At 46.5% G+C, this 26,552-nt stretch overlaps 1 long non-coding RNA gene across 1 annotated transcript in view; it reads left to right on the forward strand.

Moving 5' to 3' along the window:
* Positions 1-650: 650 nt before the first annotated feature.
* LOC147360851 (uncharacterized) overlaps positions 651-26,552 on the forward strand; it is a 43,762-nt gene continuing 17,860 nt past the window's right edge. Inside the window, exons 1-2 of the long non-coding RNA XR_015139442.1 lie at positions 651-982; positions 7,849-8,034. This is a non-coding gene — a long non-coding RNA (uncharacterized LOC147360851). The remainder of the gene's footprint in view (positions 983-7,848; positions 8,035-26,552) is intronic.

The following is a 26,552-nucleotide window of genomic DNA, read 5'->3' on the forward strand; positions in this document are numbered from 1 at the left end:
CTGTAGGATATTCATAAATGTTACTTTAAAAAAAAAAAGGTTGAGTGGTTCATTGACTTTGAAAAACACGGCTATTGCTGCTGCTGCTGTTGCTTCAGTCGTGTCTGACTCTGGGTGACGCTATGGACTGCAGGCCACCAGGCTCCTTTGTCCATGGGATTCTCTAGGCAAGAATACTGGAGAGGGTTGCCATGCCCTCCTCCAGTAGATCTTCCTGACCCAGGGATCCAACCCAGGTCTCCTATATTGCAGGCAGGCTGTTTACCACTGAGCCACCAGGGAAGCCCACTACTTTAAACCAAAGCAGTTTTATTATTTAGAAGTTGTTGGTGCCTTTAACATGTTTGATCAGGACTGAGTATGCAGCTAGATCCAGACTTATTTGACAAAACACCGAGACTGTCCTGTTTAATAAATGAAAAAAACTCTACAAACTTGTAAAAAATATATGGCCTGGGACCACGGCTTGCCAAATAATGCTGGAAAAGCTGGAACAGGGTTGTTTTAGGCTGAGTTGTCCTTAGCTGCACACGTGGGTGTGATTTATGCTGTGGCATTTGGCTCCTCATCAGGGAAGTGGAGTGACAGGAAATCTGTTAGGATTTATGTCTCTTGGCCTCTCAGACATCTCTGCATCCTGTTCAGAAAGCTCAAGCAGGTCTACGCTTTCCCTAGCCTGTGACCAGGGAAGCCTGGAGCTCGGGGCCATTTGAAGACCTCCCTCAGTTCCATGCTGTTCTGTGGTTTCACAGGAAGCCAAAATCCCTGGGCAAGCAGAAGGAGCTTTATGTTTTACAAGCCTTGTGTACATTTGGGCAGGTTTACTTTCCTGCTTCTTTTCTCTTAGGTTGATGATCGCATTCATCTCAGCCCTGTGTGTGAGCCGGAGATTCGTCCTCCAGAGACTGGCTGGATATGACCTCTATGTCCACCTCCATCCGTGGTCCAGGGTGAGCTGTATCACAGTGGATCTGTGCCTCAGGTTAGAACCCCATATGCTGCCCCTGAGATAAGTTTGGGAGACAAACTTGGGGAGTATCAGGTGGGAAGTGAGGGGCTGAACTGGGGGTGAGGAAGCTGGACCATGTGCTTTAGGGAGCAGAGCTCTTCTGGGTTCTTGGTCCTGCTGGGCCACCATGCCACCACATGACAATGTTGGGTGACTCTGACAAGGTTGGGTGACTTTGACTCTCACTTCCCACTGGCTTGAGCAGCCCCCAGGGATGTCAGCTCCTGACTCTTTCAGGAGAAGGGAAGCCCAGGGGATGCAGACATTAGCTCTGGAGAGCTAGAGTTGTTGGAACAAGGACCCAGGGTCTGTTCCTGGCCTGGAGGACACTTGTCTCCATCACTTTTAGTTCAGGACTTCCTGGTCACTCCAACTTCATGAAGTCCTCCTGTCCACACATCAATTTCAGCCTCACCTGAAACACTTGAGTATCTTGGACATTCGAGAACATGTGGTAGAATTGCGCTTTCTTCTCAATACTCTCAGTTGTGGTGTTCAAGCTGCCACCTTTCCTGAGCTTGCGGCTGTCAGCTCTGGACTCTAGGAATGGCTGCCTCTGCTTTGGGAAATCCAGGAGGTTCCAGTTATGCTGGGGTCATACTCTGGAGAGCAAGAAGGTGGCTCTTCTTTTTTCTAGCTAAAAAATAAGACAACAACTAAACTATATGAAGTTTTCACGTGTGGATGGACAGTAGTACCTAGTTGTAATTTGTGCATCCAGGTCTTTGTCTCATGTGGGCTGTGTGGGGTCCTGGCCATGCAGGTAGAAGAGTCAGAGGCTCTTTGTGACCTGGAGATATGGAGAGAAGGTAGTGAGTCCTATTACTGATAAACTCAGCAGGTCCCTAAACCTGACCCTTGCTGGTCCCAAGTCTGACTCTGGTTGACCTTGTAGGTTCAAACAGCAGACACGTTCTGCAGCCTAGGGCTCGGGGCATGGCTAGGGAGGTATGGGGACAGCTTCCGCTTGTCCAGACCAGCACATCTCAAGTGGCAGGGCTTGCTGAGGCCCGCTGGGCTCCTGCTGATGGTTGTGCCTCCCTCGAAGATGGCTGTGTCTCCTCTGGCTTGAACCTGTAGAGCCCGTGAACGTACTTTACAGATGTGATCAGGGCAAGATGAGATTATTAGGGTGAACCATCATCCAGGATGACTGGTCTTCTTGCAAGAAGAGGACGGAGGAGCGGGGAGACACCAGTGAGCGACCACAGAGAAGGGGGTGACGTGGTCAGCTGACTGGCCTCCTTATAAGAAGTGGACAGAGGAACAGGGATAATCCAGCTAGTGACCACAGAGATGGAGGTGATGTGGCCAGAAGCCAGGGGACATGTGAGGCTGTGAGAAGTTGGAGGAGGTGAGGAAGGATCCTTCCTTGGAGGCCTTCAGGGGGCACGGTCCTGCCAACTCCTTGATTCAAGACTTTTAGCCTGAGGACCTGTGACAGAATTTCTGTTATTTTAGGTCCTCCGGTTTGTGTGCTGAGATACAGGTGCCCCATGAATATAACACAAGGGGTGAGGTGTGAAGAATCAGCATTACCAACAGGCGCCCGGGTGACGCTGATGCTCCAGGTCTGAATCTCGCCTTGACCATCCTTGGGTCAGGTCACCCCTGCCCACCGCTCATGTGCACATGGAGAAAGCATCTTCTAGGCAGGCCTCCAACCCTTCCAAGCAGGTGCCACCTCCCAGCTTCCCCAGACCCTGCCTCCCTTGCCTCCCCCGGGGCCCCACCCTTCTGTGCAAATGCACACCCTTCTCTGCCTGCACCCCAGGACCCAGGACGCTCCAGTTCAGCTTTTACACCCAACCCTGCCCTCATGCCCTGGGAGCAAGCCGCACCCGAGGGCCCCGCTCACCAAGGAGGTTGCAGTCCCTGCTGCCGAGCATGCCAGGCACTGCTCACACCGCCCATAGCGACACTCTGCACATCTGTCTCCACTCTGCCTGGAGCCCCACTGGAGCTCATTCACCTGATCAGCCCTGTGCAAACGCGTCTGAGTTTCTGGATGTGAAAGGAGGACCAATAAGAGGCTCTGTGTCCAGAGGTGTCCAGCTGTGTGCTGATGCCCGGGATGGGCAGCGAACACAGTGGACACGTTTTCTCAAAGTAGCCTGGGTCAAGTTGTTTCAAATAACTTCCTTGGCACTTAAGTTACCTCCTTTTCTGCTCCCCAACAGTGGTATGAGGATGTTTATTATTGCAGGGTCTTCGAGCTCTGGTTAGCCCTGCTGATGTAGCAGGAAAGGGGTTCATCTCACTCTCCCTCAACCAGCTGAGCCCTGGTGGAACAGGCAGTGGTGACTGACAAAGGACAGAGCTGGGTCTTCGCTGAGTAAGTTCCTCCACATTGTGAAGGGAAGAGCAGAGATGGCAGTGGTTTAGCTCATAAAACTCCACTTTCCCACAGCCAATGGCCTCAGAAAAGGATGCAGTTTTGAGACAGCAGGTGGCTGACATCTGCCCTGGCCACTTTCTAACTGTGCTAGACTGCTGTTTTATAAAGGGAAAAGCCAGTTTCCCCCTGCAGGCCTGGGGCCAGGAGTGGGGACTACTCCCTCCCTGGTGGGCTGTGTGTCTCAAGCCCATGGGAGTCACAGCAGAGCCATGGGCGTGTGGCTTCTCCAGGCTTTGGTTGTTCAGTCTCTTAGTCATGTCCAACTCTTTGCGACCTCATAGACTGCAGCACACCAGGCTTCCTTGTTCTTCACTCTCTCCCGTAGCTTGCTCAAACTATTTTCATTGAGTTGGTGATGCCATCTAACTGTCTCATCCTCTGTCATCCCCTTCTCCTCCTGCCTTCAATCTTTCCTAGCATCAGGGTCTTTCCCAAGGAGTCAGTTCTTTGCATCAGGTGGCCAAAGTATTGGAGTTTCCACTTCAGCATCAGTCCTTCCAATGAATATTCAGGACTGATTTCCTTTAGGATGGACTGGTTGGTTCTCCTTGCAGTCCAAGGGACTCTCAAGAGTCTTCTGCAGCACCACAGTTCAAAAGCATCAATTCTTCAGCGCTCTGCCTTCCTTATGGTTCAACTTTCACATCCGTACAGAGTAGACTTTAGGGAAATAAACAAAGAAGAGTTCAAGGTCAGCTGTCTTGGGTAGCCTGTTTGCTCCCAAGCCTGAAGCCCTACGTTGATGCCATGTGTGGTCGCAGAGGTGGCACAGGGAGAGGGTGGAGGTGGAAGGCAGGGGAAATGGTACTTTCAACCTCGGAGCCACCCTTGGACTCCAGACCCAAGCTCAATGCAGAACCAGAACATCAGACTTTACAAGGAAGAGGCCAGGTTAGGCAGGCAGCCCTGCTTTGGCCTCGGGGCACCCAGGAGCACCTGCTGAGCTGACCAGAAGCTGGGACATGGGCAGTGTTGCCCGAAAGAGCTCCGGGTCAGGAAGCTCCCATGCAAACCTCCAGTTACAAATTCCCATTTTCTTTTCAGTTTTAAAAATGTCCTGTATAATACTTCTTATAGAAAGTCAGAAAAGACAGAGAAGTGTTCAAGACAAAAATGTCACCCATGTGCCAGTACCCAGAGAGGTTCCCTATGGGCAGGGCAGGAATTTCTGCACAGCTTCAGACACAATTGCATTCAATCAGTGAGACTTTTAAACCTTGAATGTTAAAAGATGGACATTTCTGTCTCTGAGTATAAACTCCTTGTGAACATGATTTACACACAACTGGTCGTCATGTGGTTACAGGAGTTTACTTAACCAGACTCTTTTTGTTGGATAGAGACAATATTTTGTTTGTTTATTTCTTTCAATAATGGTTCCATGTTCTTAATGCAGAACACTGATTTTGTTCTACACACAGATGTACGCACACATGCAGATATACAGACACACATGCAGACACACACACAGATTCAGACACATCCAGAGACACACGCATGTGCATCCACTTAGACACACGTGCACATACAAGCGTCTTGGATTTAGTTTGGTTTCTACAGCAAACCAGATGTTTCTCCTTGGTCACTTAATCTTTCTGGATCTGATCCTCTCATTTGGGAGATGAAGGGTCAGAGCAAGTGACCTCAAGTTCCCTCTAGCTGGAGCAAGCCTGGATGTGATGGCGTGGGGGCCCTTTCCTTGGTGGACACGTGTCCGAGTGGGCCTTAGAGGGTTTGTGAGTAAGCTCCTCTTTTTAACAATTTTTCATATCACCCTCAGTTTATGTATATTTGTTTATGAATTATAACTAGGTACTACTGTCCACCCACATGAGAATACTTCGTAACACTTAAGTTTTGCCTTATTTTCTAATTAGAAGATAGCACAGCCTCAGGCTTACTCCCCGGCCTGTGACCCTGGCATGGCTGGTGCCTCCAGGATTTCTCAAAGTAGAAAGTGTGTTCCTCATGCCCGGATCTGAGGGCCACGGGCTTGGAAAGGCGGTGGTCTGAAAACCACCACTGAGAGCATTCAGAAGAAGAGCTTGATTCTACTGCACGTTCTCTAGTGTCCAAGACCCATGTGGACGTGGGCCTGGTCTGGTGTTTCCAAAGCTCCCCTCCCACAGACCTGAGTATGCCCCACAGTGGTGAAGGGGGTTAGAAGCTGGTGCCAGGCCGCCTGGCACAGTATGAAAATTGAAGATCATTTGTCAAGGCCTCTTTTCATTCACTTTTTATATTTATTTATTTTGGCTGTGCTGGGTCTTAGTTGTGGCATGCAAGATATTTTTAGCTGTGGCACGTGGGATCTAGTTCCCTGACCAGAGATCAAACCAGGACCCCTACATTGGGAGCCCAGAGTCTTAGCCAATGGGCCACCAGGGAAGTCCCTCCATTCCCTTTTGACCCAGTTTTTTCACAAGGCCCTGAATGAAGGTCCAGAAAGGGAAGAGTTCTCCAAAGTCCCCCATGTACCTTGCTTTAGACCTGGAAAAGAAATTCACAGTCCAGAAGCTACAAAGTATAGATAGGCAGATGTGGTTGTGGGTTTGTGAGCATGGATTTTAGGAGCCCCAGTGAACAGCTGCAGGGCTGGGCCCCCATGCTCTGGCCCAGGAATATCAGGGTAGGGATTGCTGGTGGGGAGCTTCCTCTCTCCCAGGGATTCAGAATCCTCCTCTCCTGCAAACTCCGCACCCCAACCCCTCATGACAGGCCCCAGTCCTGATATCCCAGGACTGTCTCCACACTGCTCACCTGCAGTCCTTCTCGCTGAGGCCTAACCATTCCTTCCTCCGGCCCGGGAGCCTGGACCTCTGGGGTCACCCTGCTACTCATGCCAGCAAGGCTGAGTCCACCCAGCTGGGGTGGGGATTATGGAACCAGATGGAACCCATCAAAGCTTTTCCAAGTAATGAGCTATCACTAGGTCAAGCGCCAAAACTGAAGCCCTGGGAGATTTAGTAAATGTGCTCCAGGTCAGAAGCAGGTGACTCAGATGTGGACGGTGGTAAGGCCGAAAATAACTGGGGAGTCTTAACACAACTGAGTTTAGGAACCGTTCCCACCTTGCCAGCCTGACTCTCAGGGCATCGTGGAGATAGGTCTGACTAACACTGGAAATGTGTGTCATTGGACACAGGCGAAGTAGACGCCAGCATCCCCCAGAGTCTTACAATTGCCACCAGCTTTGGATAATACGAATTTCTGCTTCCTAGTCTAGTCATCCTTCTGAAAGCAGATTCCTGCCCCCCACCTCCAGTTTTACTGAGAAATAATTGACACACATCCCCGTGCAAGTTTAACATGTACGTCGTGATGGTTTGATTTATATGTATTGTGAAATGATGACCACAGGAAGTCCAGCTAGCGTCCACTGTCTTACAGATGCAATAAAAAGACAAGGAAAGAGTTCTCCTGTCATAACTCATAGGATTGACTCAACAAGCTTCCTGTGTTCCACACAGTGGTGTGAGATACACTCATCCTGTTGCATTGACATCCCTAGGACTTATTTATCGTATAAAGGAAGATTTTGCCTTTTGACCAACTTGTTCCATTTCCCCTCCCCTACCTTCTCTGAGAGTGGATTTTATTTTATTTACTTATTTAATTTTTGGCTGTACATGCGGTTTGCGGGATCTTAGTTTCCCAACCAGGGATTGAACCTGGCAGTAGAAATGCTGAGTCCTAACCGCTGGACGGCCAAGGAATTCCCCGACTGGATTTTTAACTGATGCTGTCTGACGAGAGGACAGTTGAGCAGAGTGAATGCAGCTTTCGGTGTGGGCAGTACAGACACAGGCCACATCTGCTTCTCAAAATGTGTCCAGGTCCCTGGGCCACGGAACTCTCATGTTCCTGATTTATCTCCTGCGCCCTTGTCACCTCCTCCCGCATCGCCTCTGTTCCTCTTACTGGTTGGAGGCGGTCCAGGCAGGAGATCCTCCACAGGAAGTCGAGCCGGCCTGGCAGACAATCTGGGGGCAGGGGGTCATGCGTGCCGAGAACAGCAAGGCCACCTCCACTTCCTGGCTGTGACTCTAACAGAATAAGCAACAGGACAATCTCCTGTCCCTGGACCAGCAGAGGGAAACCCTGGGTCCCCGCTAGGCTGACGTGGCCACATCGCCTCCACTCCAGTCCGCCGGGCGGGTTCAGCTAAGTGATCACCCAGTGTCCCCAGTGCCCGTGTTTTAAGATGAACCATTCCACCCTCTGGCATGGCTCCCTGCCGTGACTTGGCATAAAAACAGATCCAACCAGACTTTGGGCATCTGTGTCTCCATCCCTGGGAGCTGAGTCTGGGCTCCCTTAGCCTGTGACAGACAACTGTAAAACAGAGAGCCACACAGACACAGCTGGTCTCAAAAATAAACTATAAGCAGAGTTAAATTACATTAACCAGTGAATGTTTTTGATGTCCTGATTGTTTTAGGACTTCCTGCACGTGTGCTTGACACCTGCCTGCACACCTGTCTGGTGGAGGTGAGCTGCTGGTCCCATCTCTTCCCTGTTCCGTGCTTGGCAGCATCACTGGGCAGATGGAAACTGCCTGCAGTGGAGGTATTCACACCAAGGAGAGACGCAACCGCTACGTGGAGGGGCTTCTCCCTGGGAGCAGGTAATTAGTAATTTTCCAAGGTCCCTCCCTAGAGATGCTTGAGGTCACTAGTGTCCTCCCAGTGGCCAGCACGATGCTGGATACACAGAGGGAGGAGTTCCCATAGTCCTCCATGCTTGCTCTGGACCTTTTCACCGTGGAAAAGCTTGCTGAATGTCTGAAGGCAGTGGTGGCCGAGGTATTGGCTGAGCCGTTTCCACCAGCGTGGTGACCACTTCAGCTTGTCCAGCCCTGCCTGCTCCTGATGCTAGGCCTCCTGCTTCAGGAGTTGCAGTCCCCAGGGGTTGTAGGAGGACTGGAGTTCAAAGTCCACCTCGTCTATGGCCTCGGCATAAGAACCTAGTTCCCATGCACTTAGTCTCCTGTCTGTAAACAGGGCAATGCTTGGGTACCCCAGCATTGCCATGGAGATAAATAGACACAACAAAGCCGTGACCAGAGTGTTCAGGACTGTCTTTCTGATATGGGGCTGAGCCCTGGCCCCCTCAAGAAGGCTCCTTAACCTGACTTGGCCTCACCTGGCATCCAGGGCTGTGAGAGGCGATGCACAAGTGAGGGAGCCCAGCGTCCGGCCAGGTAGGCATGCTGCAAGGCACACGGTTGAGCAGTGGATGGGGTCCCCTAGGGGATGGGAATGGGCCCCTGAGTGGTCAGTAGGCCTAGATAACATCAGAGGTAAAAGTTACTGCTGTTTCAGGAAACAGGAGGGTGACGTGGGGATCAAATTGTGCCACGGAACTTCTGGGTCAGTCTCCACCCCGTGGGTTCTGGAGCCAAACTGACACCAAGACCCCCATTCTGTATTCTTCCTCTGCCCTCCACTCGCTTGGGGCCCTGACCTCAGTCACAGTGCCAGCCACCTTGGCCCATCCCAGAGGCAGTTTCTGTTCAGTGCTGGAGCTGACAGCGATCAGCACTTGAATCAGCACTCAGCTTCAAACCCGAACAAACATTGCTTTTCCAAACATCTCTTTATTTCAACAAAAGCTCCCTTCATTCCAAAGTGAGATTTTGCAGAGATGCGCTGTTACTCAACAGGCCGTTATAAAAGTCAGAACAATTACATTAAAGAAGTTACCAGCCATTGGAAGGGGAAAGGACCTTTTTCACAATCGTTACCTAATTCTGCACTGAAACCATCGTTTGGTCACTCCTTATTTCATGTAATGAATGTGTTCAGGGTAGCTGACCTCAGAGATTTGTTCCTTCAGGACAAATTTTCCTGCATTTCAATGTCAACATGCAGGGAAAAGTTTTCATGGGGAAAAAATATCAGTCCCTTAAACTCTAGTCCTATAGGACAGTGTCTTCCAGGTCTTTCTTAGCAATTTTGACTTTTAAAAAAGGACATTTTCAATCACATATTAGTATCAAGGGAATGATGCAATACAAATTAATAATATAATAACCTCCGGGTGCCTATCTCCCAGCTTCAGAGGTTCCCTGCAGTCAGCCCAATTTCTCCTGTATCCCACCCATCCCCCCAGCCCACTGGGTTCAAATCCCAGAAAGGATAATAGTTTATCTGCAAATCTTTCACAAAATATCTCCAACAAGTAAAGAATCTTTTAATGTATAGAGTCTAATAGCATGAACCTACCTAAAAATTATCATTTTCAAATATCCAATTAGGGTTCCTAATTACCCCAAATTTTGTATGGGCCATTTTTATAGCTTGTTTGAATGAAGATCCAAATATTGTGCAAAACTGCAGTTGGCTGACACATCTCTTGAGCCTCTTTTCATCTGTAGGTTCCTCTCTCTACTTGGTGAAAGAATCCAGTTACTTGTCCTGCAGTTTTCTATGGTCTGGATTTGTTGGCTTCATCTCCATGGTGTGTGTGTGTGTGTGTGTTTTCCCCATGTCTCTCCATCCCCTGTATGGTCTGCAAGGTGGTAGCTAGATCTTCTGGCTTGATCAGCCTCAGGAATGGCTTTATTTGCTTGGTTATTTGTTTGCAATGACCTTTTGTGGGAAGTGGGGTGTCCTTCTCTCAGGAGGTATATAATGCCCACTTGTCTCTCTCCCCCGACCAAGCTGTTTTTGTTTTTTTGTTTTTTTTGCTTTGTTAACAGACATTGATGGTCATTGCTATTATTTGATTAAGGGCAACAAAATAATGGTATTTTAACTCTATTATTACTATCTCATTTAATAGCTACAATATTTTCATATAATCAACTATTGTGTTACCTTAATGTACAGTTAATATAGAAAAGGCAGGATACATGCTTGATTCTTTTTTTTAGCTTTATTTATTTATTTTTTTATTGAAGTAAAAAGTGAAAGCGTTAGTCATTCAGTCATGTCCGACACTTTGCAGCCCCATGGACTGTAACCTGTTAGGCTCCACTGTCTATGGGATTCTCCAGGCAAGAATACTAGAGTGGGTTGCCATGCCCTCCTCCAGGGGATCTTCCCAACCCAGGGACTGAACCCAGGTCTCTTGCATTACAGGCAGATTCTTTACCATCTGAGCCACCAGGGAAGCCCTATGGAAGTATAGTTGATTTACAATGTGTGTCAATCTCCACTGTATAGCAAAGTAGCTCCATTACACACATATAAACATGCTTTTTTATATTCTTTTCCATTATGGTTTATCATGGCATATTGAACATGTTTCCCTTGCTATACTGTAAGACCTTGTTGTTTATCCATCCTATATATGTAATACTTTACATCTGCTAATCCCAAACTTCTAGTCCTTCCCCTGGCCCCACCTTGGCAACCACAAGTCTATTGTCTATGTCTGTGAATTTGTTTCTGTTTTGCAGATATGTTCATTTGTGCCATATTTTAGATTCCGTGTGTGAGTGATATCATATGGTATTTGTCTTTCTCTTTCCGACTGACTTCACTTAGTATGATAATCTCTAGTTGCATCCACATTGCTGCAAATGGCATTATTTCATTCTTTTCATGGCTGAGTAGGATTCCACTGTATATATGTACCACACCTTCTTTATCCATTCATTTATCAATGGACATTTAGGTGGTTTCCATGTTTCGGCTATTGTCCTTTTATTTATAAAAAAAATTTTTTTTCAAAAAAACAAAACCAAACCAAAAAAGAGACATTCCTCTAGAGTTCTCCAAAGAGGAAACAGATGTTCTCCCTTACTGGGTAACAAGTGGCCCAGTAGGCCTGTGTAGGGCCACCCAAGACGGACGGGTCATGGTGGACAGTTCTGACAAAACGTGGTTCACTGGAAAAGGGAATGGAAAACCACTTCAGCTAGTAAAGTAATGCTCAAAATTCTCCAAGCCAGGCTTCAGCAATATATGAACCGTGAACTTCCTGATGTTCAAGCTGGTTTTAGAAAAGGCAGAGGAACCAGAGATCAAATTGCCAACATCCACTGGATCATGAAAAAAGCAAGCGAGTTCCAGAAAAACATCTATTTCTGCTTTACTGACTATGCCAAAGCCTTTGACTGTATGGATCACAATAAACTGTGGAAAATTCTGAAAGAGATGGGAATACCAGACCACCTGATCTGCCTCTTGAGAAATCTGTATGCAGGTCAGGAAGCAATAGTTAGAACTGGACATGGAACAACAGACTGGTTCCAAATAGGAAAAGGAGTACGTCAAGGCTATATATTGTCACCCTGCTTATTTAACTTATATGCAGAGTACATCATGAGAAACGCTGGACTGGAAGAAACACAAGCTGGAATCAAGATTCCCGAGAGAAATATCAATAACCACCCTTATGGCAGAAAATGAAGAGGAACTCAAAAGCCTCTTGATGAAAGTGAAAGTGGAGAGTGAAAAAGTTGGCTTAAAGCTCAACATTCAGAAAACGAAGATCATGGCATCCGGTCCCATCACTTCATGGCAAATAGATGGGGAAACAGTGGAAACAGTGTCAGACTTTATTTTTCTGGGCTCCAAAATCACTGCAGATAGTGACTGCAGCCATGAAATTAAAAGACGCTTACTCCTTGGAAGGAAAGTTATGACCAACCTAGATAGCATATTCAAAACAGAGACATTACGTTGCCTACAAAGGTTCATCTAGTCAAGGCTATGGTTTTTCCAGTGGTCATGTATGGATGTGAGAGTTGGACTGTGAAGAAGGCTGAGTGCCGAAGAATTGATGCTTTTGAACTGTGGTGTTGGAGAAGACTCTTGAGAGTCCCTTGGACTGCAAGGAGATCCAACCAGTCCATTCTGGAGATCAGCCCTGGGATTTCTTTGGAAGGAATGATGCTAAAGCTGAAACTCCAGTACTTTGGCCACCTCATGCAAAGAGTTGACTCATTGGAAAAGACTCTGATGCTGGGAGGGATTGGGGGCAGGAGGAGAAGGGGATGACAGAGGAAGAGATGGCTGGATGGCATCACTGACTCGATGAACATGAGTTTGAGTGAACTCTGGGAGTTGGTGATGGACAGGGAGGCCTGGCGTGCTGTGATTCATGGGGTCGCAAAGAGTCGGACACAGCTGAACGACTGATCTGATCTGATCTGATCTGATACTTTCCTTGAGAACCCCATGAACAGTATGAAAGGCAAAAAGATAGAATAATGAAAGATGAACTCCCCAGGTTGGTAGGTGTCCAATGTGCTACTGGAGATCAGTGGAGAAATAACTCCAGAAAGAAGAAGAGACAGAGCTAAAGCAAAAACAACACCCAGATGTGGATGTGACTGGTGATGGAAGTAAAGTCTGATGCTATAAAGAGCAATATTGCATAGGAACCTGGAATGTTAGGTCCATGAATCAAGGCAAATTGGAAGTGGTCAAACAGAAGATGGCAAGAGTGAACACTTTAGGAATCAGACAATTTAGGAAATGGACTGGAATGGGTGAATTTAACTCATATGATCATTATATCTACTACTGTGGGCAAGAATTCCTTAGAAGAAATGAAGTAGCCATCATAGTAAACAAAAGAGTCCGAAATGCAGTACTTGAATGCAATCTCAAAAATGACAGAATGATCTCTGTTTGTTTCCAAGGCAAACCATTCAACATCATAGTAATCCAAGTCTATGCCCTGACCAGAAATGCTGAAAAAGCTAAAGTTGAATGGTTCTATGAAGACCTATAAGACTTTCTAGAACTAGCATCCCAAAAAGATGTCCTTTTCATTATAGGGAACTGGAATGCAAAAGTAGGAAGTCAAGAAATACCCGGAGTAACAGGAAAATTTGGCCTTAGAATACAGAATGAAGCAGGGCAAAGGGTAATAGAGGTTTGCCAAGAGAATGTACTGGTCATAGCAAACACCCTCTTCCAACAACACAAGGGAAGACTCTACACATGGACATCATCAGATGGTCAACACTGAAATCAGATTGATTATATTCTTTGCAGCTAAAGATGGAGAAGTTCTATACAGTCAGCAAAAACAAGACTGGGAGCTGACTGTGGCACAGACCATGAACTCCTTATTACCAAATTTGGACTTAAATTGAAGAAAGTAGGGAAGACCACTAAACCATTCAGGTATGACCTAAATCAAATCCCTTACAAAGTGGAAGTGGTAGTGAAAATAGATTCAAGGGATTAGATCTGATAGACAGAGAGCCTGAAGAACTATGGACAGAGGTTCGTGACATTGTACAGGAGGCAGGGATCAAGATCATCCCCAAGAAAAAGAAATGCAAAAAAGAAAAATGGCTGTCTGAGGAGGCCTTACAAACAGCTGTGAAAAGAAGAGAAGTGAAAAGCAAAGGAGAAAAGGAAAGATATACCCATTTGAATGTAGAGTTCCAAAGAATAGCAAGGAGAGATAAGAAAGCTTTCCTCAGTGATCAGTCAAAGAAATAGAGGAAAACAATAGAATTGAAAAGTTTAGAGATCTCTTCAAGAAAATTAGAGATACCAAGGGAAGATTTCATGCAAAGATGGGTACAAGAAAAGACAGAAATGGTATGGACCTAACAGAAGCAGAAGATATTAAGAAGAGGTGGCAAGAATACACAGAAGACCTATACAAAAAAGATCTTCAAGACCCAGATAATCATGATGGTGTGATCACCAACCTAGAGCCAGACATCCTGGAATGCGAAGTCAGGTGGACCTTAGGAAGCATCGCTATGAACAAAGCTAGTGGAGGTGATGCAATTCCAGTTGAACTATTTCAAATCCTAAAAGATGATGCTCTAAAAGTGCTGCCCTCAATATGTCAGCGTATTTGAAAAACTCAGCAGTGGCCACAGGACTGGAAAAGGTCAGTTTTCATTCCAGTTCCAAAGAAAGGTAATGCCAAGGAATACTCAAACTACCCCACAATTGTACTCATCTCACACGCTAGTAAAGTAATGCTCAAAATTCTCCAAGCCAGGCTTCAGCAGTATGTGAACTGTGAACTTCCAGATGATCAAGCTGGATTTAGAAAAGGCAGAGGAACCAGAGATCAAATTGCCAACATCCGTTGGATCATCAAAAAAGCAAGAGAGTTCCAGAAAAACATCTATTTCTGCTTTATTGACTATGCCAAAGTCTTTGACTATGTGGACCACAACAAACTGTGGAAAATTTCTGAAAGAGATGGGAATACCAGACCACCTGACCTGTCTCCTGAGAAATCAGGAAGCAACAGTTAGAACTGGACATGGAACAGCAGACTGGTTCCAAGGAAAACTCCAGGGAAAGGAGTACGTACTCCAGGGAAAGGAGTACGTCAAGGCTGTATATCGTCACCCTGCTTATTTAACTTATATGCAGAGTATATAATGAGAAACGCTGGGTTGAAGGAAGCACAAGATGGAATCAAGATTCACGGGAGAAATATCAATAACCTCAGATATGCAGACGACACCACCCTTATGGCAGAAAGTGAAGAGGAACTAAAAGACCTCTTGATGAAAGTGAAAGAGGAGAGTGAAAAAGTTGGCTTAAAATTCAACATTCAGAAAACTAAGAACATGGCATCCGGTCCCATCACGTCATGGCAAATAGATGGGGAAACAATGGAAACAGTGGCTGACTTTATTTTGGGGGGCTCCAAAATCACTGCAGATGGTAACTGCAACCATGAAATTAAAAGACACTTGCTCCTTAGGAGAAAAGCTATGACCAACCTAGAGAGCATATTAAAAAGCAGAAACATTACTTTTCCAACAAAGGTCTGTCTAGTCAAAGCTATGGTTTTTCCAGTAGTCATGTATGGATGTGAGAGTTGGACTATAAAGAAAGCTGAGTGCCAAAGAATTGATGCTTTTGAACTGTGGTGTTGGAGAAGACTCTTGAAAGTCCCTTGGACTGCAAGGAGATCCAACCAGTCCATCCTAAAGGAAATCAGTCCTGAATATTCATTGGAAGGACTGATGCTGAAGCTGAAACTCCAATATTTTGGCCACCTGATATGAAGAACTGACTCATTTGAAAAGACCCTGATGCTGGGAAAGATTGAAGGCGGGAGGAGGAGGGGATGACAGAGGATGAGATGGTTGGATTGCATCACCTACTCAATGGACATGAGTTTGAGTAAACTCCAGGAGTTGGTGATGGACAGGGAGGCCTGGTGTGCTGCAGTCCATGGGTTCGCAAAGAGTTGGACATGACTGAGTGACTGAACTGAACCCAACTGGGTAGCAAGTTACTACAAACTTAACCGCTTTCAGCGACGTATGTTCACACTTTCCTCTCTGTGTCTGTGGTCAGGAGTCTGCTCAGGGCCCCCAGGCTGCTGTCAAGGTGTTGGCTGGGGCTGTGGTTCCATCCATAGGCTCAAGTGGGGAGGGATGAACGTCCAAGCTGACCCAGACTGTTGCAGAATTCACTCCTTGCTGTTGGAACCATGGTCTATCCACCAATGTCTAGTAGATTCATTGTTTCAAGTTGGTTTTTAGTATCTTTATGAACTTAGATCATGAGACTTAATGCTTCTGAAATCTTTAATCTTAGCACTTACTTTAGAACCAAATAATCCTTTGTTACCCAGTACAAACTTTCTCCTTTCACCTCTCTTCAAAAACACAGATCTTTGTCCCCCAGACGTGCCTCCACCCCCTCCCTCTGGACACTTTATAAGCTCTGGAGGTGCTGCTGTCAGCGGCATTGCCCTGCATTGTCCCCAGGTGGCTTCAGTCAGAATCCCCTGCAGTACTGATTGGACCGGCAGGTGCCAGGCATCTGCCTGGAGATGCAGACTGAGGTGGAGGCCAGGCTTCTCTGAAGGACCCACTCTAGTCATTCACAAGCATTCCAGTGTTTGAGAGCCTCTGACACATTTCCCAGGGGGAACATTCCTAAAATGTGAGGCATGAGGCTATGAAATCAATGTGATTCTGTCTTGTTGATTTAGTAACTTTAGTTCAACCAAGAAATCACGGCCTTAGCTACAGAATTAGCGGACTAAGAGGGATCTGGGGGAACCGTGTCAATCACACAAGAAACATTCACAGAAGGAAATGTGTTTCCATGAAGACACCGGGCTGAGTTCCACCATCAGGGAAGATTTTTCATGAAGTGAGCTGTGTGTGTGTGTGTGTTTTATTTGAAGTATAGTTGATTTACTGTATCACATTAGATTCAGGTATACAGCAAGATGATTCAATTATATATGAATATAAATAACATATATATTCTTAAGAGTCTCTTCCCTTATAAGTTATTATAAAAATATAGTTCCCTGTGGTATACAGTAGGTCCTTGTTGGTTATCTATTTTATATACAGTAAATAGATTTAAGGGCCTATCTGATAGACAGAGTGCCTGATGAACTATGGAATGAGGTTCATGACATTGTACAGGAGACAGGAATCAAGACCATCTCCATGGAAAAGAAATGCAAAAAAGCAAAATGGCTGTCTGGGGAGGCCTTACAAATAGCTGTGAAAAGAAGAGAAGTGAAAAGCAAAGGAGAAAAGGAAAGATACAAGCATCTGAAAGCAGAGTTCCAAAAAATAGCAAGAAGAGATAAGAAAGCCTTCCTCAGCAATCAATGCAAAGAAATAGAGGAAAACAACAGAATGGGAAAGACTAGAGATCTCTTCAAGAAAATTAGAGATAGCAAGGGAATATTTCATGCAAAGATGGGCTCAGTAAAGGACAGAAATGGTATGGACCTAATAGAAGCAGAAGATATTAAGAAGAGATGGCAAGAATACACAGAAGAACTGTACAAATAAGATCTTCAAGACCCAGATAATCACGATGGTGTGATCACTGACCTAGAACCAGACATCCTGGAATGTGAAGTCAAGTGGGCCTTAGAAAGCATCATTATGAACAAAGCTAGTGGAGGTGATGGAATTCCAGTTGAGCTATTCCACATCCTAAAAGACGATGCTGTGAAAGTGCTGCACTCAATACGCCAGCAAATTTGGAGAACTCAGCAGTGGCCACAGGCCTGGAAAAGGTCAGTTTTCATTCCAATCCCAAAGAAAGGCAATGCCAAGGAATGCTCAAACTACCGCACAATTGCACTCATCTCACATGCTAGTAAAGTAATGCTCAAAATTCTCCAAGCCAGGCTTCAGCAATATGTGAACCATGAACTTCCTGATGTTCAAGCTGGTTTTAGAGGCAGAGGAACCAGAGATCAAATTGCCAACATCCACTGGATCATGGAAAAAGCAAGCGAGTTCCAGAAAAACATCTATTTCTGCTTTATTGACTATGCCAAAGCCTTTGACTGTGTGGATCACAATAAACTGTGGAAAATTCTGAAAGAGATGGGAATACCAGACCACCTGATCTGCCTCTTGAGAAATCTGTATGCAGGTCAGGAAGCAAAAGTTAGAACTGGACATGGAACAACAGACTGGTTCCAAATAGGAAAAGGAGTACATCAAGGCTGTATATTGTCACCCTGCTTATTTAACTTATATGCAGAGTACATCATGAGAAACGCTGGACTGGAAGAAGCACAAGCTGGAATCAAGCTTGCCGGGAGAAATATCAATAACCTCAGATATGCAGATGACACCACCCTTATGGCAGAAAGTGAAGAGGAACTAAAAGGCCTCTTGATGAAAGTGAAAGAGGAGAGTGAAAAAGTTGGCTTAAAGCTCAACATTCAGAAAACGAAGATCATGGCATCCGGTCCCATCACTTCATGGCAAATAGATAGGGAAACAGTGGAAACAGTGTCAGACTTTATTTTTCTGGGCTCCAAAATCACTGCAGATGGTGACTGCAGCCATGAAATTAAAAGACATTTACTCCTTGGAAGGAAAGTTATGACCAACCTAGATAGCATATTCAAAAGCAGAGACATTACTTTGCCAACAAAGGTCCGTCTAGTCAAGGCTATGGTTTTTCCAGTAGTCATGTATGGATGTGAGAGTTGGACTATGAAGAAGGCTGAGCACCGAAGAATTATGCTTTTGAACTGTGGTGTTGGAGAAGACTCTTGAGAGTCCCTTGGACTGCAAGGAGATCCAACCAGTCCATTCTGAATGAGATCAGCCCTGGGATTTCTTTGGAAGGAATGATGCTAAAGCTGAAACTCCAGTACTTTGGCCACCTCATGGGAAGAGTTGACTCATTGGAAAAGACTCTGATGCTGGGAGGGATTGGGGGCAGGAGGAGAAGGGGACGACAGAGGAAGAGATGGCTGGATGGCATCACTGACTCGATGGCCATGAGTCTGGGTGAACTCCGGGAGTTGGTGATGGACAGGGAGGCCTGGCGTGCTGCGATTCATGGGGTCGCAAAGAGTCAGACACAACTGAGCAACTGAACTGAACTGATACTCCTAACTTATTCCTCTCCCCACCCTCCTTTTTCCTTTGGAAACCATAAGTTTGTTTTCTGAGTCTGTGAGTCTCTTTCAGCTTTGGAAACAAATCCACTCGTATCTTTTTTTAAAAAAATGCTACTTATAAGCAATATCATATGCTATTTATCTTTGTCAGTCTTATGAGTTAGGTCTTTTTTTTTTGGTTGCACTGGGTTTTCATTGCTGCTGAAGGCTCTTTGGCGAGCAGGGTCTACCCTTCATTGCGGTGCACAGGTTTCTCATTCAGGTGACTTCTCTTGTTGCAGAGCACAGGCTCTAGGCACAAGGGCTTCAGTGGTTGTGGCGCACAGGCTTTAGTTGCTCCATGGCATGTGGAGTCTTCCCAGACCAGGGATCGAATCTGTGTCCCCTGCATCACTAGGTGGATTCCTACCCACTGTATGACCAGGGAAGTCCAGAAGTGAGTTGTTTTCAAATAGGACTAGACAAAGCAAGGTTGAGCCATCCAACAATGGAGGGACCACATGGGTGCTGTTGATAAGCCAAGAGGAACCCTGAGTCATCCTGGAAGTTCTGTCGGAGGCAGAGGTCTGCAGCCAGTATGGACTTGGCCACTCACTCCTGAGATCGCAGCCTCCAGGCCTCATGCATCGGTCCCAGTGACCTATCTTGATCCTGTGTGCCGTGATCATCAGCTCCAGCTGGTTTGCGCAGACTAACTCTCTCCTTAGCTCTGGAGATGCCAGCCTTCTCACTCACAGTGATGTTTCCGAGGAAAACTGTCTCTGAAACCCACTATGTTGTTACCGTGGAGTCACAAGCCAAGGTGGTTCCAGAGCTGGGGAGGTGAGCTCCTGGGGAGCAGGGGCTGCCACTAGGGCCCGGTGCCCGCCAGCCTGGGCGAGCTTGTCGGGTGTGCTCTGGGGTTTCTGAACTCCAACACCCCTCTGAGCTCCCATCACCCGCTCCTGACACCCCAGCCACCTTGTTCTCAGCTGGCCCCAGAGATGGTCAGGCAATTTACTGAAGGCTTAAATATTTAAAATTCTTAACTCGAGCTAGCAAGCTGTTGAATAAAACATGGATTATTTTGCTACCTTGAAAAGTTTGCCTTCCTAATGTTCTAGGGAACTCAGGACTGAATATAGATCTGCTAGACCCCTCCCTCCACATTTCTGGGTGGAACTTGACCTGGCCCACGGCCTCCCCGCCCTTCTCAATCCCAGCTTTCCTGCACCTCCTGGGCTCTTGCATGCACCTGCGTGACAATCAGCCTGCTGGGTCTCAAGGAGAGACAGCAGTGAGTGGTCGTGAAGGCAGATCTTAGTTTCCTGCCCAGAAATTGAACCTGGGTAGCCTGAATGAAAACCTGGAATCCTAGCCACTAGGCCATCAGGGGACAGAGGCTAGATGTAAAGTTTCCTGACTTTTTCTCCTGTTTAAAGGCAAGAATGTCTCAAGGAGGCAAACACTGTAGAAACAAATTCAAAGTTTATTATCAGAGGTACAGCCTAACATTGGGAAAGCATACAGAGAAATAGTTTATTTAAGACAGAATCAGGCAGAAGTATACACCTGGTGAGAAAGAGGGTGTGCGTCCTCCCTAATGAGGGGGAGGTCGTGAAGAGGGGCTTATATCACTTATACAGGTCAGTTCTTCTGGGTCTTTGTTTCCCTTTGACCAGTTATCTGGTTTCTTTTCCCACATCTGACCTGTTCTAGGACCCTGCCCAACAGCAGTGTGCATCTTTTTGCTAAGATGGATTCCACCATAGACGCCTATGGGAGTCTTGGCATCACTGATTGTGGGGTGGTGTCCCCTCCTTTTTGATCCCCAGAGAGTCTTTTTGTGCTTGTGCAGTCAGGGACGTTTCCTTGGCCTCAGAGGTGATCATCTTATCGCTTTACTTCAGTAGAGCTCACTTCTGCCTCTAGCTTTGTTCTTGGAGTGTCTGGGGGAGAACAAAGCTGCAATCTCACACCATTTGACAAGCACGAGCTGTCCAATCCAGAGGCCCATCTATCTGCTACCTCATGCCTACATGTGCAGACCCTGCCCACAAACACCCTGCAAACAGCTGTGGTTACCCTTTGAGGGTCAGAGTGCACACACCCAGGGCTATTCCCCTATAAGGATGGCCCGGCCAGGCAAGAGCCCACCCAGCCCCAGGTCCAGAGCGCGACCTAGAGGTGGGGACACAGGCTCTGAGTGGAATGGTCCCTTTCTCTGACCTGTCGCTCTTTGGGGAGACAGCAGAAGCAGCCCACTAAATGGTGGAGCCCCAGGCACAGGCATATAAGGGGGCAGTGCCTCCATGGTCAGCCTTGGTTCTCAGAGATGAGCTGGGAACAGGTTTCTGCCAGGTGATCATCTCTAAATTTTTCTGAGATTGTTAACCATGTGTCTGTACAGAACCCTCCATTTGGGCAGCACCTCCCAATGAGTGAGTGTCTTTCCGTAAAGATGGGGAGACTTCTATGACTTCAGGGTTCGGTTTCTTTGAGTATCTTTCCCACAGCTCTGCCTTGTGAGAATATCCCACCTTCACTGTTTAGATGAAAGGAAACCATAGAATCACTGATGTTTTTAGCATGATGCCTGGCATTTAAGCTACGAACGGTGAGTAGCTTAAAAAAAGTGGAAGGTGGCATCTCCATGGGCAGAGACAGACAAGGAAGCCAAGGGAAGGGCTGAGAGGGGTCTGTCCTTGGGGGGGTGACTTTCGAGGCATGGCTGGCTGCAGGGTGGACCCCTGGGTGGATGCATCTCCCTGGTTTCCCCACCTCAGAAAGGCACTAGCTGTCTTCCTCTGTAGTGGACAGGACTGTGTTATCAGCAGGTAACCACCTCGGGAGCTCAGTGCTTACTTGCTGGATGGGTGAGCAAGCTGGGTGCCCCCACCCCCGCCTGCCCTGAGCACAGCACTGGATGTCGGATGGTGTGCGGGGGGGCCCTGCTCTGTGCTATATACAGAGAGCTGGCAATCTGAGAGGACGCTTCCTTTTGTAACAGAACCTGTGAGTGCGTCCCTGCCCCTGCCATATTTGGAGACTGGCTGAGAGGCTTGATAAGGGGAGAGGAGCGGTTTCCTGCCACGTTCTCCGGAGGTAACTTCCCAGGGTATTTCCAGCACACTGGGGAACTCAGGATGTGGGGGCTGCGAGCCCAGACTCTCTATTCCTGGCGGCGTCTCCATGACCCTGAACCTTTGTGGACCTCAGTCCCTTCACCACGAGTGTGAGGAAAATAGTGACCTAATGTGGGTGTTGAGGGGGTTGAAGGAGAGGGAGGCCCAAGCAAACCTTCTGTTTGTGGGGTGGGGGGCTTCCCCTTTTGTGCAAACCTCAGACCTGGGAATGTCACTCCCTGTAGACTATGTCCCTCCCTTATCATGTCTCTGATGGGTCCCCTGCTCACACCGGCTGCCAAATGCAGCTCAGTGTATCAGGGCACAGGAGTAAATCCCAGGGTGTGAGCGAGTAGATTTGGGGGAAAATGTTTGGGAAATGTTGTCAGCAAATAAGGCTCCGAGAGAAGGACATCTTCATCTGGACGCCATGTAACAATACCTGGGAGTATTGTTACATGGCAAAGGGTGAGCACTGCAGGTGAATTAAGGTCGCTGATCAGCTGATGACATGGTGGGGAGTTCATTAATGTGGATAAACCAGAGGGTGCAGTGGCATCACAAGGATCCTTATAAGTGAGAGAGGGAGGGGTGTGTGTGTGTGTGCGGTGGGGGTGGGGGGCAGCGGTCAGAGTGAGGATGACATGGTTGGAGAAACACTGAACCCCCATGACTGGCTCTGAAAGGATGGAAGAGCCCTGAGCTGAGGAATGCACGCATCTAGAAGCTGGATAGACAAGGAGGCCGTTCTCCTGGAGACTCCGGAGGAAATACAGCCCTGACCACATCTTGGTTTTAACTCCCCGAACAGTACATCAACATACCTGTGTCGTTTTCCGACACTAAATTTGTGCTAATTTGTTATAGTCGCCATGAGGATAGATGCAAGAGTCTTCCCTGTAAAGATGTCAGAATAACAGCAGCTTTGTCCTGCTCCCTCCAAATCAACGAAAACAGTAAGGAAAACGAGTGTCAGGGAACCCCACCTTTGAAGAAACGAAAGCACTAAGAACCCCAAACAACAATGTTGGAACCTAACTCACTAACTTTGGAATTTAGTGAAAATCTATGTTTGTGTGTGTGTGAGAGAGAGAGAAGGGCAGTGAGAAAAAAAGAGATAAACAAAACAAAATACTCCTCTTTTACATATGAATGGAAGCTACAATTAAAATAGCATCGTTATAGTCCAGCTTGTGTTGACAGCATCTATCTGCAGGCATGGAAGCCTAAACAGAAAATGAAGAGAAGTCACCATATCATCATGATGATTTTACTTTATTTTGGCTGCACTGGGTTTTTGTTGCAGTGCTTGGGCTCTTCATTGTGGTTCTTGGACTTTCTCTAGCTGTGGCATGTGGGTTCTCTAGTTGCAGTGCAAGGGCTCTAGAACTCCTGGGCTCAGTAGCTTTGCTGTGTGGGCTTAGCTCACTGACCAGGGATTGAACCTGCATCCCTTGCATTGCAAGGTAGATTCCTAACCACTGGACTACCAGGGACATTCCCACCAAATTATTAATAGTATCATCTCAGAGGGATGAGATTTGGGGTGATTTTTACTTTGTTATTTTCTATACTATTTGCATTTTCACATACTAAAAAATAAACACACACAGCAAAACTACTCTCACAGCAGGAGGATAAAGAAGAAAGCACAAAAAGGAAAGGTATATGAGATGAGAAACTAACCATAGGAGCAGAGGAAAGAAAATTAATTTTGAGAGAATATTTTAACTCCATGTGAGTGAATAAAATGGGTGTTACTCTAGAAATACACAGAGAATTTGTGTATTTCTTATCTAGAAAAGAATATTTCTGACCTCAAAGGAATAGAACATCTAACCAGATGGGCTACCAAGGAGCAACTGAGACAGTTGCAGGGCTTCCCTCAGCTCAATTGGTAAAGAGGAGACCCCGGTTCAATTCCTGAGTAGAGAAAATCCCCTGGAGAAGGGATAGGCTACCCATTCTAATGTTCTTGGGCTTTCTTTGTGGCTCAACCAGTAAAGAATCTGCCCACAATGCAGAAGACCAGGGTTTAATCCCTGGATTGGGAAGATCCCCTGGAGAAGGGAAAGGCTACCCACTCCAGTATTCTGGCCTCGAGAATTCCATGGACTGCATAGTCCATGGGGTCGCAAAGAGTTGGACACAAAGGCCTATGCCTCCCGACCCAGGTCCAAATGAATTCTTTGAAATTACATGAAACTTTCAAATTCAAGTAACAGGCCATTTCAGTGTCCTTTAAAATGTTCTAAGTCAATTAAAAAAAGAAAACTTCATGTGTATTTTTATTCAGTACCTGTGAAAGCAGATCCTGAGAAAACACAAGAAGAAAATTAGAAATGGATCTCCTTATGATTATTGATGGAAATGTCATAAGTGAAATGTTAGCAATACAACCAAGGAATGCATTAAAGACAGTAAATCCCACCAAGTAGGGTTCCCCCTCAAAATGCAATTTGGATCCGGTTAGAATGTCAGTTACCATTCCCACAACTTTCTCTAAGCCTGCCCACGGTGGGTTCCCTGGATGCAGAGCCTGAGGCAAGGATTCCTAGCAGGTGCTTCCAGCGGGGAGGTCCCAGGAGAAGGCTGAGGGGGCGGGGGCAGGCAGGGAGTAACTAGGCCAAGAGGGGTCCCTCAGGTCCAGCTGGGGCTCTGGAGCATGATTTATACCACACTGCCAGCCTCATCAGGTGGGCAGAAGTTGGGCTTCTTGTCACCCTTACAGACCAGCAAGACTGTGGGCCCCTGCCTCCCAGGGATCTCTGGGGGAAAGGGCCCGCAGGCAGTTGCTGAGGGCCATTCTCAGGGTCGGGGGCAGCTGCGAGCCCTTGGCCAACCACATTCTCTGCAGATGGCTTGCCCACCAGAAGGAGATATGAATGGGACTCTGCCAGCATATCTTCTGCTTAGTCAAAGGGGAGAAAGATATACCATCATTTCCTTTGAGGTCAAGGAAATGTTTGCTAAAGTTCAATGTGTTTCTGATTTTTAAAATCAGTTCAATAGTAGACATTTACTTTCACCACATGATAAAACTGTGATAAAAAACATGCTTAGTGGTAAGAAGCTAGGAACTTTTCCATTAAAGCCTGGAATAGGACAGCTCTATGGGGACACCATGTCATATGGCATACTCTTGAAGATCCCTTTAGGGTGATTCTCCAGAGGAGCGCACTGAGTTCAAACCTGTAAGACAGGAGGTGTAATCATTGCATTTTGCAGATGAAAGACAAGGAGAATCAACTGAACAATTATAAGAAGTAACAAACCGACCAGTCAGGTGTCTGGTTACATGTTTACTTTGCAAAAATCAGTAACTTTATAAAAACTAAAACCAGCCAGAAAATAAAATGAAAAAACATTCCAATTATGATAGCACTACAGATCAGATCAGATCAGATCAGTCGCTCAGTCGTGTCCAACTCTTTGCGACCCCATAAATCGCAGCACGCCAGGCCTCCCTGTCCATCACCAACTCCCGGAGTTCACCCAGACTCACGTCCATCGAGTCAGTGATGCCATCCAGCCATCTCTTCCTCTGTTGTCCTCTTCTCCTCCTGCCCCCAATCCCTCCCAGCATCAGAGTCTTTTCCAATGAGTCAACTCTTCCCATGAGGTGGCCAAAGTACTGGAGTTTCAGCTTTAGCATCATTCCTTCCAAAGAAATCCCAGGGCTGATCTCCTTCAGAATGGACTGGTTGGATATCCTTGCAGTCCAAGGGATTCTCAAGAGTCTTCTCCAACACCACAGTTCAAAAGCATCAATTCTTCGGCGCTCAGCCTTCTTCACAGTCCAACTCTCACATCCATACATGACCACAGGAGAAACCATAGCCTTGACTAGACGGACATTTGTTGGCAAAGTAATGTCTCTGCTTTTGAATATGCTATCTAGGTTGGTCATAACTTTCCTTCCAAGGAGTAAGCGCCTTTTAATTTCATGGCTGCAGTCACCATCTGCAGTGATTTTGGAGCCCAGAAAAATAAAGTCTGACACTGTTTCCACTGTTTCCCCATCTATTTCCCATGAAGTGATGGGACCGGATGCCATGATCTTCGTTTTCTGAATGTTGAGCTTTAAGCCAACTTTTTCACTCTCCACTTTCACTTTCATCAAGAGGCTTTTGAGTTCCTCTTCACTTTCTGCCATAAGGGTGGTGTCATCTGCATATCAGAGGTTATTGATATTTCTCCTGGCAATCTTGATTCCAGCTTGTGTTTCTTCCAGCCCAGAGTTTCTCATGATGTACTCTGCATATAAGTTAAATAAGCAGGGTGACAATATACAGTCTTGATGAACTCCTTTTCCTATTTGGAACCAGTCTGTTGTTCCATGTCCAGTTCTAACTGTTGCTTCCTGACCTGCACTACAGAAAGATTTTAAAACACCATAGAAAAAACAAAGTGCATGTTCCTTCTGACAAAAACTTAAATACCAAAGAAAAAAGGATACTCCGACCACATATCCTATCTTCTGGGATTTGATAACTCCTTATCATCAACTGGAAACTTCTCCAGTTAATCTATATGTTGACTGTTGTCTAAATAAAAATAGAAAGATCATTTGGTTTCAACAAGATAAGCTGACTTTTGTCTACGGGAAGTTCTTACCAAAAAGAAGAAGAGTGAATTAAAATGGGAAGTCAGATCCCAAGCAGATTCAGATACGTAAGTCCAGATGCCCTGAAATACTGCAGCCACAGGGTGTAAACCCTGTGGTGTTTGTAGGGGTGAA

This window comes from Bos grunniens, chromosome 13, assembly GCF_055505025.1.
Source record: "Bos grunniens cultivar Pamir isolate PY7600 chromosome 13, Bosgru_T2T1.0, whole genome shotgun sequence".
NCBI lineage: Eukaryota > Metazoa > Chordata > Mammalia > Artiodactyla > Bovidae > Bos > Bos grunniens.